Source organism: Onychomys torridus, chromosome 1 (genome assembly GCF_903995425.1).
Source record: "Onychomys torridus chromosome 1, mOncTor1.1, whole genome shotgun sequence".
Taxonomy (NCBI): domain Eukaryota; kingdom Metazoa; phylum Chordata; class Mammalia; order Rodentia; family Cricetidae; genus Onychomys; species Onychomys torridus.
Window position 1 is genome coordinate 154,680,892 of NC_050443.1, and position 15,727 is coordinate 154,696,618.

General features: G+C 45.2%; 1 protein-coding gene and 1 non-coding gene across 3 annotated transcripts in view; one reads left to right on the forward strand and one right to left on the reverse strand.

Annotated features, from left to right (window-relative positions):
- The window catches only part of Pcgf5 (polycomb group ring finger 5), a 113,718-nt gene that overhangs the window by 14,438 nt on the left and 83,553 nt on the right, over positions 1–15,727 (forward strand). The gene's annotated exons all lie outside the window — the stretch shown is intronic.
- Positions 3,271–3,376, reverse strand: LOC118576836. The gene has a single exon (XR_004944041.1). It is a non-coding gene; the product is annotated as a U6 spliceosomal RNA (small nuclear RNA).

A 15,727-nucleotide genomic window follows, 5' to 3' on the forward strand; every position in this document is an offset into this window, starting at 1 on the left:
GAAAAAAACAGTCTATATAACTATAATATAACAGAAACTCAGGGTTGGGGATTTAGCTCAGTGGTAGAGCGCTTGCCTAGCAAGCACAAGGCCCTGGGTTCGGTCCTCAGCTCGAGAGAAAAAAAAAAAAAGAGCAAAACAAAACACTACTATAACAGAAACTCCCTAAATTGTAGTTTAAAGGAGAAGCTAGTCACTTTTTATAACATGTAACAGTTCAGGATGAATGTGCATTTGAGGGGTTGATGTGTCTGCTTTTACAAAGTCATTCACTCCCCTTTCCCCCCACTATCTGTGAAGGCTTGCCCTCATCTGTAGAGTTAAACCTGGTCAGTGAGTGTTTACGTTCTGGATTGTAAGAACAAGGGCATGTTTGGAAGTGCAGTTCATCACTTTCACTTATATTCAAATAGCAAGAATGAATTACGTGGTCATACCTACAGGCAATATTCGGAATTTTTAACAACCAACTGGTAGCCAGGCCACTGACATGTCAGAACAGGGACCTGCTGTAGAGAAAAGGCAAGTTTTGAAGGCTGTCCCTGCTGTGGCAGATGTTAACTCTTTATTTGCTGAATTGTGGGGAATGGTGGGTTGGAGGTCAAAACACGAGCTACCATCAGCTGTAATGGAAGTGTTGTAATAACAGCTGGTGCGGCTACATTAAGATACACGAACCAAATGCGGCCTCCGGCCGTACTTGGCTCCAAAAAAGATCGACTATTATAGATGACCAGGAGGGGGACAAGTTAGCATATAATGGGACATCGGGAAGTATATGAATAAAGGTCTAGAATTAGTATATCAGTAAATTTTAGAATATGCGTAGTGTTAGGAATGGCAAATTACAAACAGAAGTTTTCTCCATGGTTCCATTGCCACGACAAAGAGTCACCTCATGAGGCAGGTATGTAAGGGACCTAGCAGGACCAGGTCTTGCTTCTGATACTTGGTCCATGCTCAGGGAGAGTCCAGGCTGGTGACTGGGGGATTGCTTTATATTTACACATACTTTATATGAGTAGGCCAGTGTAGTCTCTTAAGTCAGTGGTTCTCAACCTTCCCAATGCTGTGACCCTTTAATACAGATCCTCATGTTGTGGTGACCACCTACCATAAAATTATTTTCATTGCTGCTTCATAACTGTAATTTTGCTACTGTTATGAATCTTAAAGTAAATATCTGTGTTTTCTGATGGTCTTAAGTGACCCCTGTGAAAGGGTCATTCGACCCACAGGTTGAGAAACACTGCTTTGAGGTGAGAGACTGACCCTCATACAAGGTTCAGAGTTTGCCCACTTGATACAAGACAATCTGGGCCAGTGCTTTTCACAGTTGATTGTGCACCCCAGTTGCTGGGATGGCATAACATCCTCTGAGGGGTTGAGAGTCTGTCCCAGGGCCTGTCTGCACTTTTGGAGGACAGACTGCACTTAGACGCAAGGTCTGGTTAGTGGCAGATTCTCTTGGTGGGTTTCACTTCAGAGTCACGTGAGGGTTTTTAAAAAGACTTGGATCTGGAACCTATTCGGAGTGAATAAATCTCATATATATACTAATAAAAAAATAAGACAATTTTGGCAAGCAGAGATGATGTGTTTCACGGGGTGATCCCAGCATGCACAAAAGCGGTGACTAGAAATGGAATGGCTTAGTCAGGTGCAGGCAGATTGCAAGGGATGCCAAGTTCCCTTGCATGTGCCATGGCACACATGCGCTGAGGTTAGACAACATGTGGGAGTCGGTTCTATCCTTCTATCACGTGGGTTCTGGGAATCAAACTTAGGTCAACATGTTTGCAGTAAGCACCTTCACATGCTGAGCCATATTGCTGGCCCCAAGAATTCCAACTTACCAACCACACAATTATATTCAATTTTAATCCATGAACTTTGAAGTGGACTCTCTCTAAGAAGTTGTCATTAATATAATGTATTAACAGTTATTCCCTCTTTTTTCTAAGATTATTTTTGCAATAATAATAAAGCAGTTAATTTTTAACCCAGGTCTGTGGTTTTGAGCAAGCTGAACCACCACTCTGTCAGTAGCCCTGGAAGCTCCTGAAAACCGCAATGGTTCCTCTACCTTAAGTCACTAAATTTGGGGAGAAGGGCAAGTAAATATACAGAAAATATTCTAAAACTTCCTAAATAATTGGCAAAGGAAACATATCAATGCTAGAATTCTAGCAGTGTGTGGAAATTTCACATGAACGCATAGAGATACAGTTAGAAGTAAACATACAGATGTTTCTAAAGAAACCCCAAATCATCGGAATTGTGTTCATAATGCACTGTCTGCCTGATCTCTTGGTGCAACGACACAGAACGAAGGGTCTTCTGAGCTGAGAGATAGATACCATATTCCTATTCACTCTTCATCTCCTTCCTGTATCACGGGACATCATCTAGGTACTTTAAGAAAGGACCATTTTTCTTCCTGGGTGTGTTCCCCTGATGGCAACACTCAGCTCATCTCCAGGGACCTGCTAACTAAGAAGAATCTCTTCTTCATAGACAGCATCGACAAAGTGACTATATTCACATCTTAGAAGGTTACGTAAGGTACCTCCTGGGTTGCTAGAGAATCCACACAAGAAGATTTTTAGCCATGAGTCAGAATAAAAGCCTGCCGGTCTCGAGCAGTGGCTCTTAACCCTGCTTGCACAGCGGTGTCAAAGCAGACACATCTGTATCTATGGGTGACTCATATCTATCAGTACACACTTCAGGACCTGCCCCACCTCCATTTGATCACAGTCACTACAAATAGGTCCCAGGTCCTGTCACAGAAGTCTCCCCATCTTCCCCCCGCCCGAGTCTTTCTGCCCCCCCCCACCTCACCCCTCTCCAGATCCACCCTCCCTCTGTCTCCCCTCAGAAAAAGGCCTCTCAGGGCTATCAACCAAACATCACATAATACACAACTATAAGACCAGGCACATACTGTCACATCTGGACTGGAGGCAACCCAGGAGGAAAAGGGTCCCATAAGTAGGCAAAAGAAAATTCTTTTTTTTTTTTTTTTTAAATTTTGGTCAGTTTTATTTCTTGTAATCTTTAAGGAATAAAGGATCAATAAGCACAATAATCAATCAGAGCTAGTCAACAAAGAGAATGACCTATGATCACAAGCAGTCAGCAGAGAGACAATAGTGATTAGGAAATATTTAACAAGCTTGTGACTTCATACTTTCAGAAATTAAGACAGTGAAGTTACTCTTTGATCAAACAAAACATACAGCCGTAAGTTCCTTCAGGCAACTGGAATCGAATATGGAACATGTCACAGATTTGCCTGTCAGCCTTGCACAGGGCCAGGCTAATCTTCTCTGTGTCGCTCCAGTTTTAGTGTCCGTGCTGCCGAAAGGAGCGCGGACAGCACGAACATTCTTCTGTTGTACAGACTGCTATTGACAATTTTCTCCTCTCATTTCCCTTTGGCCCCGGTACTTGGTCGACTCCCTGCATTCTTTCCCCACTCTCAGTGCGTTGACTGTGCCACAGCCATGACCTGCTAGGCTTTTCTCCCCATATCGTGCATTCAGCAGTGGTTAAGTTGTGAACTTTTCATCTCGGTTTGTAACCTGTAGTCTAACAACACACAGTTAGCATGTGTAATAAATGTTCGGCAAATGAATAAAAGATTTCTCTGTATTGAGAATCTGCCCTTGTCTGGTTGGGGTTCAAGATCAGTTCCACTTAGAAATATATAGCTATAAGTTGAATTGCTTTTAATTTTTGTTATGTCTTTCCCTACCAAATATAAGTTTATAACACATTCTTTCCAAATAGTCACAGATACGTACATATGCATAAATGTAGATATACCTATCTGTACAAAAATGGGTAAAGTAAAAACCATCAAAGACTATTCATAAATATTAAATATCTGAGATAAAAAAAATCTTAAAAAAGTAAGCTGAAAAAAATACCAGGCAGTGGTGGTGCATACCTTTAATCCCAGCACTCAAGAGGCAGAGGCAGGTGGATCTCTGTGAGTTTCAGGACAGTCAGGGCTACACAGAGAAACCCTGTCTTGGAAAGAAACAAAAACAAACAAACAAAACAAAAAACCTCCATAGAGGTCTGTACAGTGCGCATGTCTTACCCGCTTCCTTACATGAAGCCTCCTTGGCTGAAAGCAAATAAAGTCCTAGAATCACGTGAGCCAGAATGCAACACATCTACGTTCAAGTTACACTGAAAAAATAGCGTAAGAGGTTTTTCAATTGTGAAAACCTATGGAAATTTTAACCACTGAAACAATTTTATGTAGTTTACAAATGAGAGCCGGACAGAAATTAACGTCTTACCATTTTTTTTTTCTGCAGTGATTTCTTGGTTTATTCAGGCTGCTATAACAAAATGCCAGAAGCCGAGTGACTTAACAAACAACAGAAGTTTATCCTTTACAATTCTAGTGGTGGGGAGGAAGCCCAAGATCAAGACATGAGCAGACTGATATGTGGTGAGGGCGAGGTTTCTGGTTTCTAGCATGTACTTTCTTGGCTGTGCCCTTGCATGGCAGGTTGGAACTAGTCCATGGCCTCTCTTTGGTAAAGGCATGGATCCCAACTGCACCCTCATGATGTAATGCCTTCAGAAGGCCTCACCTTAATAGGGTCACTTTGGGGGTTAGGATTTCGTCATACGGGCTTTAGGGGTGTAGACATTGAGGACATAAAGTGTAATGATTCCACATCAGCCCTGCGGAGTGAGGAGACTTAGGGTGCCCCTCCTCTTTAAGCTTTAGTTTCTCCTTGTATAAGATAGAGGATTTGGTTCAAATTACTACCAAGGTCATTTTGACTCAAGTGTGATTCTGGAAAGTTATGAAACACAGTCTGTAACCATGGTGAGGCAGGATGATTGGTGGATCCAGAAATACATTATTTTCTCCTTCTCTCTAACAGCAATGCTTTCCCATTGAGTAAGTCACTCTGCTTATAGTCCCTTAATAAACCAATTTCTTGATTTTTTTTAAAAAGAAAATACCAGCTGCTTAATAGTGAATGGAAGAGCATTGAGAAACACCCAACAAATGAGCTCTTGCCTCTGTATTAAATATAGATCTGCATTATTGTGCTGCTTTTCTTCCCTGTTGTAGGTATTCAGAATGCAGTGGGTGATGATTTGATAAATTTAGAAACTACTTCACATCAATTCCTGATGCCTTTGTGTTTATGTGAGAATCTCATTAAAATATATATGATTTATTCTCTTAAAATATGATTTCCTTCATTTTTGCCTTTCTACAGGCAGCATTTTGTGTCTATAAATCCAGATTTTTGTCAAGAACCTTGCATCGATGGTCATTCTTCTCCATTAGCATCTAGGTAATCTGCTTAGACAGTACAGCATTTGACCCTCTTGGCTTGCTGAAGTGTGGTCTCATCAGTTTGTCCTTGCACACTGGTGTCCTGAGCAACCCCCCACCCCAAGAGCCAGTGTGATGCTGCAAGGCTGGTGGCCATGCTCCTTGGGGACTGTCCCCTGTCAAGAACACTGCTCCTGAAACGGGGCATTCTTACCTAGTTGGGACAAGTATGAGATGGACAGGCAGTGTCTCTGGTTGCTAACATACACTTCGGACAGATTAAGCCCTCTAAAGTTAAATGAGCATTGCCCAAGAAAAGCCAGCTGTGACCCTCCCATCACTTGGGAGGTGGAGACAGGAGGGTCCAGAGTTCCAGGCCAGCCTTAGGCAGTCTGGACTGCCTGAGACCCTGTGACAAAACAAGGCAGAGAGATTTGATTTTTTTCACTGTTTTGGTCTGCAATAGTATGTCTGAGCAGCTGTGTGAAATGAGAGGGTTGCTCACCTTCTCTGAGCTTCAGTTCCATGTTCTAATACACCGGGGTCTTGTTTTCTAAAATGCAGTTGGTTCTAAAACCCACTTAAGTTCATCTCATAGCTGGCTCCCCTATTCTTCCCCTTCCTTTCATTCCTTCATTTAAGCTTGCTGGGGGCAATCTGTGTTTTAAACTTTCCCTTGTTTCTTGTGGTTCTTCTTTAGATCCATGTGGCCCAATTTTTCAGTTTGTAGAGATTTTTAGAAAGCATTTATTACTAATTTAGTCCATTTATTTTCTAGACATGTGGAGCTGAGGTTAACTCAACAACTCATATTTGTTTTGTGTCTCTACTTGGATAATGGTCTAAAAAGAAACCATACTCATTCTTATAGAAATTATAACTAGACACACTTCCCCCAGCAGGCATTTCTGTACGTCTTTATCAACGAGAATGAAGCCAATTAGATGCTATTGACAGAAGTTACAGGGTTTCTTTCCCAAGAGGTAAAGTGTTTGCCATGTCCCCACCTGCCTTGCCATCGCTGCAGAATCCATTCTACTTAGTACTTCCAAGCTGGTGAGACCAGAGAAGGCTGACAACCACAAACCCCTGTGGAAATGGGTTAGAAGATAGTCTTGAGATAGGGCCACTTACTCCTTAAATGCCTATCGCGTGGTCTTGTATGTGGCGATACTAAAATAAAATCACATTTTACAGATATAGTATCACCACACTAGTAGGTTGTCTTTAGCATATTGTCACTCACAACAGACATTCTTAACCTTACAGAGTTGATTTTTCTGGTATTAGAAAACGGAATTCTCAGTAAACAGGTATTACTGTGTGTTTCACAGGAAGAAAAAGCTATGGGAACAGGAGCCTGGAGCAGGGAAGGAGAAATCCAAGGGAAATGGGGAGCAGAGAGCTGGGCTGTAGTATAAGTACCCATGAATAGGTTAAATCTCTAGGCTAAACAGGCTTCCTGGGTGCAATCAAAGTTAGATCTTAAAATAGGAGATGTCCCTTAAAGTAGAAAAATCACACTGGTTGGTTAGTGTATGGAAGAGTCAAGACGTTGGCATGATCTCATTCTAAATCAGCATAGAGGGGCCCATGGGGAAGTATAAGAAGGACAGGGAACAGCCTTGAGGAAATAGATCAGCTTTCCACTCTCTGCCCCTCAGAGACCCAACAGGGGCTGAAACCAGCCAAAAACCAGAAGCAGGCAGAAGCAACCCAAAGAAGATGCTTTCAGTGGGCTTAAGGCAAAGACTCAGCTGATGCTGCACCCGGGCTTGTGACCTACAGAACTGAGATAATACCTGGTTTTGTTTGAGACTCCCCTTTTTGTGGAGCTTTGACATATCAATGATTGAACACCCACAGGGTAAGGGTGCTGGCCAAGAGAGCCCTAGGCAAAAAGAAAACAAGAACTGCGTTCCAAGGTGGTATACCTGGGGGATGGAGGGACTGCAAGGTGGCCTCTGACTGGAGTGCAGAAAATGGGGTTGAGTGGGAAATAAGGTCAGAAAGGGGAGATAGTGGAGACCATATAGGGCTCCGGCTTTTATTCCAAGGGAGCTATGGGGACATAGCATGTTTTCATCACAGAAGCAATCAACTTACTTAGCTTAAAAAAAAAAAATCTTACTGGCTTCTCTGAAAATAGACCCCAGGAGAGAAGCAGGAAGGCCAGTTAGAAATGATGGCAGGATTCCTAGTGCAAGATGGTGGCAGCTCAGATCACTAGTAAAGGAGACGATAAAGTTTTAAAGATAGTCTGTTTCTTTATGACTTGGATGTGGGAGAGAATCCAAAGATGGTCCCACATGACCCAAAGGATGGAGTTGCTATCAGCTAAGATGTAGAAAACAGCGGGTGGGGTATTAAAGAGCAGAGTGGAGCTCAGTTTGACCATACTGAGTAAGAGATTTAGGTCCTTGCCCCCAGCAAGGGACACAGTGTGGTAGGCAGAACGGTGTGTCTCACAGATTTGACATTCTAGTCTCCATAACCTGTGCGTGTGACACTTTAAAGTTAGCCTTGAGATGGCAGGTTATCTCGGTGGCCTCACCTATTTGCGCCAGTCCCTAATAGCTGAGAACTTGCACGTGGTGGCCAGATGCTGAGGCAACTGGAGAACTGATCAGAAGTGCCATTGCCGAGTGGAGATGGAGGAAGGACGACATGGGTCTGAGCATGCGCCTGGCCTCTGACAAACAGACATGGCACAGAAGCCTGTTCTCCCCTGCGTTCCCAACACTGCCAACACCTGACCATAAAACTATAAAATAATAAAAATTAACCTGGGTAACTCACTACAGGAGCCACAGAAAATCCATAGAGTAAACAGTTGGATATAAGAATCCGTAAGAAGAGAGAGGTGAAGTTTGAAGGTACAGAGGTAGGTAGCTTTGGAAGCCTTAGCCGAAGGAGATCTCCAGGACCATTTATTGACAGGATGGAGAGGCATTCCTTATCTGCTCCCTGCTGGCCAGGTGCTCCATGTAGGGTCTTAAGTGTATTTCAAGACTCACTCTCTCTCTCTCTCTCTCTCTCTCTCTCTCTCTCTCTCTCTCTCTGTGTGTGTGTGTGTGTGTGTGTGTCTGTCTGTGTGTGTGTGTGTCTGTCTCTGTGTGTGTGTGTGTGTGTCTGTCTGTGTGTGTGTGTGTGTGTGTGTGTGTGTGTGTGTGTGTGTGTCTGTGTCTGTGTTTCTGTCTGTCTGTCTCTGTGTGTCTGTGTTAGAGTGGCTCAGTGGGCCTCTCCTGGTACTCCATATGTCAGTGGCTGAGTAAGGCCAGAGTGGACAGTGTAAGAAGAGGGTGAAGCTGAAATGAGATACTGGCAAAGGCTGGACTGAAAAAGTGTGCCAAGAGATTTGGGGGAGGAAATAGTGCCCAGCAGAGAAAAGTACTAATTGAAAAAAAAAAACAACCTTCTGCTAAAATTTGAACAAAACATAACCAGTCCTAAATTTTTAGAGATGTATTTTCTTATGTGTATTGAATGTTTTACTGCATGTTCACCATATGTGTGCCTGGTGCCCTGGGAGGTCAGAAGAGGATATCCGAGTCCCTGGAACTAGGGTTAAAGGGTGCTGTGGGCCACTACTTGGGTGCTGGGAACCAAGCCCAGGTCTTCTGTGAGAGCAACAAGTGCTGTTAACCACTGAGCCATCTCTCCAGTTCCCAGGCATGCATTCTGCCATACAAAGTTCAAGTTTTAATATGTTCTGTGTGTGTGTGTGTGTGTGTATAAAACCCAGGACCTTGCACATGGTAGGCAAATTTCCTACCACTGAGCTACACCCCAGTCCTTGATAGCTTTGCCTTTTTTTTTTTTTTCCTCGAGACAAGGTTTCTCTGTGTAGTTTTGATTCCTGTCCTAGGTCTCACTCCGTAGACCAGGCTGGCCTCGAACTCACAGAGATCCACCTGCTTTCCCTCCCGAGTGCTGGGATTAAAGGTGTGAGCCACCGATGCCCAGCTAGCTTTGACTTTTTAAGCAAAATATCAATGCATATGTATCAAAAGAGCTGAGCACTCATGGCACCATGGAAACTCAGAGCACAGTTTCATGCCCCCACCCCACCCTTCACCAGGCCCTTCCTGTTTATTGTGATGCCTTATTTCTTGTTATCACAAACCTTCTCATAGCTTCAGTCATGCAAGTTTTTGTTTGGGTTTGGTTTGTTGTTGTTTTGTTTTTCCAGACAGGGTTTTTCTGTGTAGCCCTGGCTGTCCTGTAACTAGCTCTGTAGACCAGGCTGGCCTCTGACTCACAGAGATCTACCTGCCTCTGCCTCCCAAGCACTGGGATTAAAGGCGTGTGCCATCACCACCAGCAGTCACACAAGTTTTAACAGAAGTGTTACAATATCCTCAGAGAAACCTTCCATAGTACCCTAACAAAATACCACCCACTACTCTTGGCACATACAGACACCCCGCTCCTTCTCAGTGAAAATTCATTTACTGGCACACCGTGTCCTTGCCGTTTAACTCTGTCCACAGCTCCATCACACACTCATTCAGACTCATGTTCTCATTCATATTCCCACCATACCCTGTGTAGCTTGAAAATAGCATCCCCCTGCCCTCGGACGACCCCCATATGGAAAGAGCCAAATCTATACTTGTTGACTACACAGTTTTCCTGATTGTTACCCATTGCTCAACCCACCCCCACTCCAATGGTCTGGTTTTGTGCCAGTTTATGAAGTCACTTACAAGCTAAGGACCACTGAGGCACTGGCATTCACAGGAAGACAAGCTATGGTTCTTCCCTAAAGCTTCCAGGTTCTTGCTTCCCTGTGCAGGATGAAGAAGCACTCCTGTCTTTTTGCCAGACAGGCTAATAGCATGATGTAGTTTCTAGGTAATATGTGGATAAGAGTCTGGATTGACCACAGTGTTCCGGTTATCTGATGCTGCCTATCAAAATCACCCCAAAGCTTAATGACTTCAAACAACGGTAATCTTTTGTTATCTCCCATAGTTTCTTGAGTCTGGAATTTGGCTGTATGGTCTGTCCCTGTTCCACATGGTATTCACAATGTAGACGCAGCAGCTCTGGGCCAGAATCATCTACAGGCTTGTTGATGTGTCTGGTGCCTGACTGAGATAGCTGGGTTCTTCAGGCATGTTCCCGTCTGTCTGTGTGACCTCTCTATGGCATATTATTTTCCAGGGGTGTCTGCACTGAGGTGTAGCTGTGGAAAGTAAGGTCTCCACAGGCAGTGTCAGCGTCACAGCGAGCACTGACATTTATTGAGGGCTTGCTGCTGTCCGAGCATTGTGCGGAGTGTGACATCTGTGTTACATTATTTAACCCTAGCAGGCGTGATTTATAAGGTAGCTGCTTTCTACAGTGCAGGCATGGAGAGTCAGTGAGTCAAATGACGGTTTTAAGCTCACAATGGACTTCTGAGTTTGTGATAAAAGGGCTAATGGTGGAGAGTCAGGGAGCCTTGCTTCCAGAAAGAACGAATCACACACAGCTTTCCTGGTGGCTGTCAGTTCCTTCTGAGCAGCCCCACACCCACCCAGTGCGCATGCACACGCACACGCACACACACACACACACACACACACACACACACACACACATAGAGTGCGCACACACACTTATACACACACAGTCATACACACACACACACACTCATACACGCACTCATACACACACACACATTCATACACACACTCATACACACACTCACACACACTCATACACACTCACACACATAGTCATACACACACTCATACACACACTCACACACACTCATATACACACACTCATACACACAGTCACACACTCATACACACACACACACACACACATATACACACACACTCATACACACACACACACACACACACACACACACACACACACACACACACACACGCAATCCCTGTCCCTACAGGATCAAAGAACTCCATTTTGTTCAATCACGTTTCAGTGTTTTCCTACTCCTGTTTTTCCCTCGAAAATATAAATCACTTTTGTCATAACTGGAGCCAACGACTTGATCTAGAAACTTGAGTATTATGAAAAGACACCCAAACTGATTTTTTTAAAACCAGGAGTCAATCATTGTAGCACTCACCTTTAATTCCAGCACTCGAAGGCAAAGGCAGGCAGATCTCTCATTAGTTTTTACTAGTGAATTCCAAACATTTTTTTACAACCAGAGGCCACACCTGAGACTTACCTGGGTCAGTGGAAACCCTAGTGCAGATGGGAGAGTAAGTGTCCTTCCCCACCGCCCCTTCCTGCCTTGAGCAGGATCATCCCTCCCAAGTACTATCCTGCTTCGGTCTCATTATTATAATAGCCTCCCTTGGATACTCTTACTGAGCACGTGATTAGTGAGTGAATTTCATACATTTGAACCCTCCCAAATGGCTGCTGGGTCTGTGTTTTTTTTCTTGAACGTTGCCATCAGCCTTTAGAAAAGAGAAACATAATTTGGTTTGGGTACCCGTTCTAATTGCCCCAAGGAGATAAAAATATATGTTGCTTTGTCCTCACAGTACTAGATTAAACGCACACCTGTGTGCCCTTGTCTGGGTTCACACTGTCATTCATGAAGGACATCTAGGTTTTTCCAAGATGGTGTGTTGATTCGTTGTGTTAATTATACACTGTAAGTGGGACTGGGGAATCGCTCCACCAGCAGGCCCAACAGACAGACAAGCGCCTTCTCTCACAGAGTCTGAATGCATAGGGGTTGAGATAGTGAGCTCACAGCAGGTTTAACAGGCCAGGTTGTGAGGAATAGTATGTAAAAATGAAACCCTGGAGAGGGCTTGTTGCCTGCTTCTCATTGCTGTGACAGAACAGTGACAGACAGGAGGGGGACCGTGCTCACAGTTGGGGGACACGCTATGTCATGGCAGGAAAGGCACGGTGACTCCACGGTGGCAGGGGTATGCAGTGGCTGGACATGTTATGGCTGCAGTCACGAAGAGACAGCCCCAAAGGGGTGTCATAACCTTAAGTCCCACCCCAGGGGACCTCTTCCCTCCAAGTAAGCTTTAGAAAGTTCCACAACTTTCCAACACGACACCACCATCCATGGACCACGTGTTCAAACGTGAGCCTCGGGGACATTTCACATTCCAACAGCAACCGAGGGAAACTGGAGGGTTAGATTGCGTCATTCTACCCAGTTCTGTCCCCGTGGTGTCCCACCTTGCAGTAGAAGCCGGAAGGCCCCGTCCGAGCCAACCCTCCTGCTCATTCTTGGCCACACTGGTCTCCTCACTGCAGGGACCTTGGGCACCAGCTTTGTCCCTGTTCTTGGTACTTCCCTTCCTCTTTGCGTGGCCATCCTCCTTCAGATAAAACTAGCCCCTCCCCCCTTTGTGGACTCCACCCAGATTCATCGGTTTAAGTATCAATCCCTTTGCTACCGGTCAGCAGTCGGGCACAACCATGGGCAGAGCTGTGTCACCGCCATTCCTGCCTCAGAGCAAATCTGACGGTTGCTGGGGACCCAGGCCCCCCTGTGCCCGTCAGCTCCTGGGAAGGTTCCCTGTCAAGGTCTCGCCTGGTGACAGCACTCCGGGGATCCCCCTGGACTCTACAGCAGAACCAGTTCAACTCCGCTCGTAACTGGGAATTTCCACATGACATTTGGCCTCTCCCCCTGTGATCCACATGCTGTGGATTGCATGGAGTTTCTCGAAGTCAGGAGTCAGTGATTCTACCCCCGGAGTCTTGGCTGTGTGCATCCAGTCTGCGGCCCTTGTCAGGGAGCCCATCCTAGCCCTGCTCGGCCACTTCTCCTACGTCATCGTGTCTGGCTGCCTCAGCTGTGTGCCCGCTTTCAGTTTCACTGACTGTTCTGACCTTTTATGTCTTTCTTGTTTTGTTCAGAAACTGAAACTGCATCTCATACCTAGCCGGTCTGTGTCTGCCTCATTCCATTCTGTTAAAACCGCCGCTTTCTCCTCTTCTTCCACTCACTTCCAGAGCATCAGGAAGGGGCAGCTCTGCCTCCACCAGTGAAGTTCCTCATGGTACAGTTTGGGAGACATGAATATAAGTAAAATTTGAAGTTTTCTTGTCACAGGTTTGGTTCTCGCAGACTCGGGGTGGTGGTCTTCATGTCAGAGAGACAGGAAGGAGGGGCTGGGAAAATACCTCAGTGGGTAAGGCTGCTTGCTGTATAAGCATGCAGAACTGAGTTCGGATCTCAGGACCCAGGAAAAAAAAAGCTGTGTTTGGCCGTGTGTGTGTGTGTGTGTGTGTGTGTGTGTGTGTGTGTGTGTGTTGTGTGTGTGTCTGTCTGTCTGTCTGTCTGTCACCCTGTCACCAAAGTCCTGTGGTGGGTAGAGACAACAGGATCACTGAGGCTGCCAGCCTAGTTCCAAATTCTTTGAGATATCCTATTTCAAATGAGAAAGGCAGAGACCAATAGAGCAGGATATCATCGTCCTCTTCTGGCCTTTGCATGTCTATACATACGTGTACTTATGCCACATACAGACACTACTCCCCCCCCCCCCCTCTCTCTCTCTCACACACACACACACACACACACACACACATTCACTCATGGGGTGTGGGTGGTAAGGGGGGGGGCACAAAGGGAAAATTAAGCTGCTATACAGCCTCACTGGGAGTCTGAGCTGAAATAGCTCTTCAGACCTCTCTTGACTCAGCTGTGATAGCCAGACCTTTCTACCAGCCCCCCTCAGTCATTGCATGTTGGTCACCTTGAGAAAGTGACCTGGGCAAAGTCCACTCTGCAGAGCCTAAAGCACTCATGGAAGTACGCTAAGAGCCTCCTCCAGTCCTCACCTCCACCTTCCATATCACTGTAGGTGAAGTACCCTGAGGGCCTCCTCCAGTCCTCACCTCCACCTTCCATATTACTGTAGGTGAAGTACCCTAAGGGCCTCCTCCAGTCCTCACCTCCACCTAAGCACCTTCCATATTACTGTAGGTGAGACCTGCTCTCTTCTCTAAGACATGATGCAGGATTTTTATTGAAAAGTAGTGACCTCTGGGGCTAGGGAGATGGCTCAGTGGTTAAGAGCACTTACTGTCCTTCCATAGGACCTAGGTTTGCTTCCCAGCACCCATACAGTGGCTTACAGTGATCCTGGCTCCAAGTCCAGGGGATTGTATGCCCTATTCTGGCCTCCTTGGGCACCAGGCACTCATCGCAAAACACTCATACATAAATAAAAGTAAGTGGTTGTTTTTTTTTTTTCTTAGAGAAAACATGAAATAAACTTCATGGTCAGTTTTAGCTTGTTACTGAACTTCTGTAGATGTCATTGATGAAGCCTTAGATATGTATGGAGCCCTCTTGTCACATAGAGAATTGGGGTGGTAAGGAGGAGAGGAAATCTTGGTATGGCTTTCCACAGCATGGACTCCCTCCTGATGTTTGTTTTTACTCTTTGGGGGCCCACCACCCAGCTTCCAAATAAATCACACCACGGACACTGTTTAATCGTAAATGCCCCGTCTTAGCTTGGCTTGTGCCTTGCCAGCTTTTCTTAACTTAGCCCATCTGTCTTTCGCCTCTGGCTTTTACCTTTTCCTCTGTAACCTTACGTTCCCTCTGACTCCATGGCTGGGTGTCTGACTATCTCCTCATCCCAGATTTGTCCTCCTATGTATTCTCTCTGCCTGCCAGCCCCGCCTGTCCTTTCTCCTGCCTTGCTATTGGCTGTTCAGTTCTTGATTAGACCATCAGGTGTGTTAGGCAGAGTTAAAGAAATGCAACATAAACTAAAGAAACACACCTTACAGTAATGTTTCCCAACATCCTCCCATCGTAAGAACCTTAGAAGCCACTTCCCGAAATATCACCAGACAACTGTGGAATGGGGTCATGAGAGAAAAGTCACCCAAGAAAGGTGCATTCTATTTATTTATTTATTTATTTATTTATTTATTTATTCATTCATTCATTCATTCATTCATTCATTCATTCATTTATTTTTTAAGATTTATTTATTTATTAAATATACAGTGTTCTGCCTGCATGTGTCCTTGTAAGCCAGAGGAGGGCACCAGATCTCATTACAGATGGTTGTGAGCCACCATGTGGCTGCCGGGAATTGAACTCAGGACCTCTAGAAGAGCAGTCAGTGCTCTTAACCTCTGAGCCATCTCTCCAGCCCTGAAAGGTGCATTCTAGAAGGACTCTGCTGTGGGGCCACGGGAACCCAGTCCCTTCAGGTATTCCAGAAACCAGTCTCCACTCTCCAAAGTTACCCTGCTCACATGGAAAGGAAGCTGGGACATTGTCAATCAACTGCCCGCCTGTCGTTGCCTGAGACTGTGTCCTGAGGCCCAGAAAGAAAGGTACTTCCCGTGTGCCTTCTGTTTCAACAGTCTGGGTCTCGAACAAAGTCCCAGTGGGAACTAGAACAATGCTGAAGTGGGAGAAGGGCAGGAGAG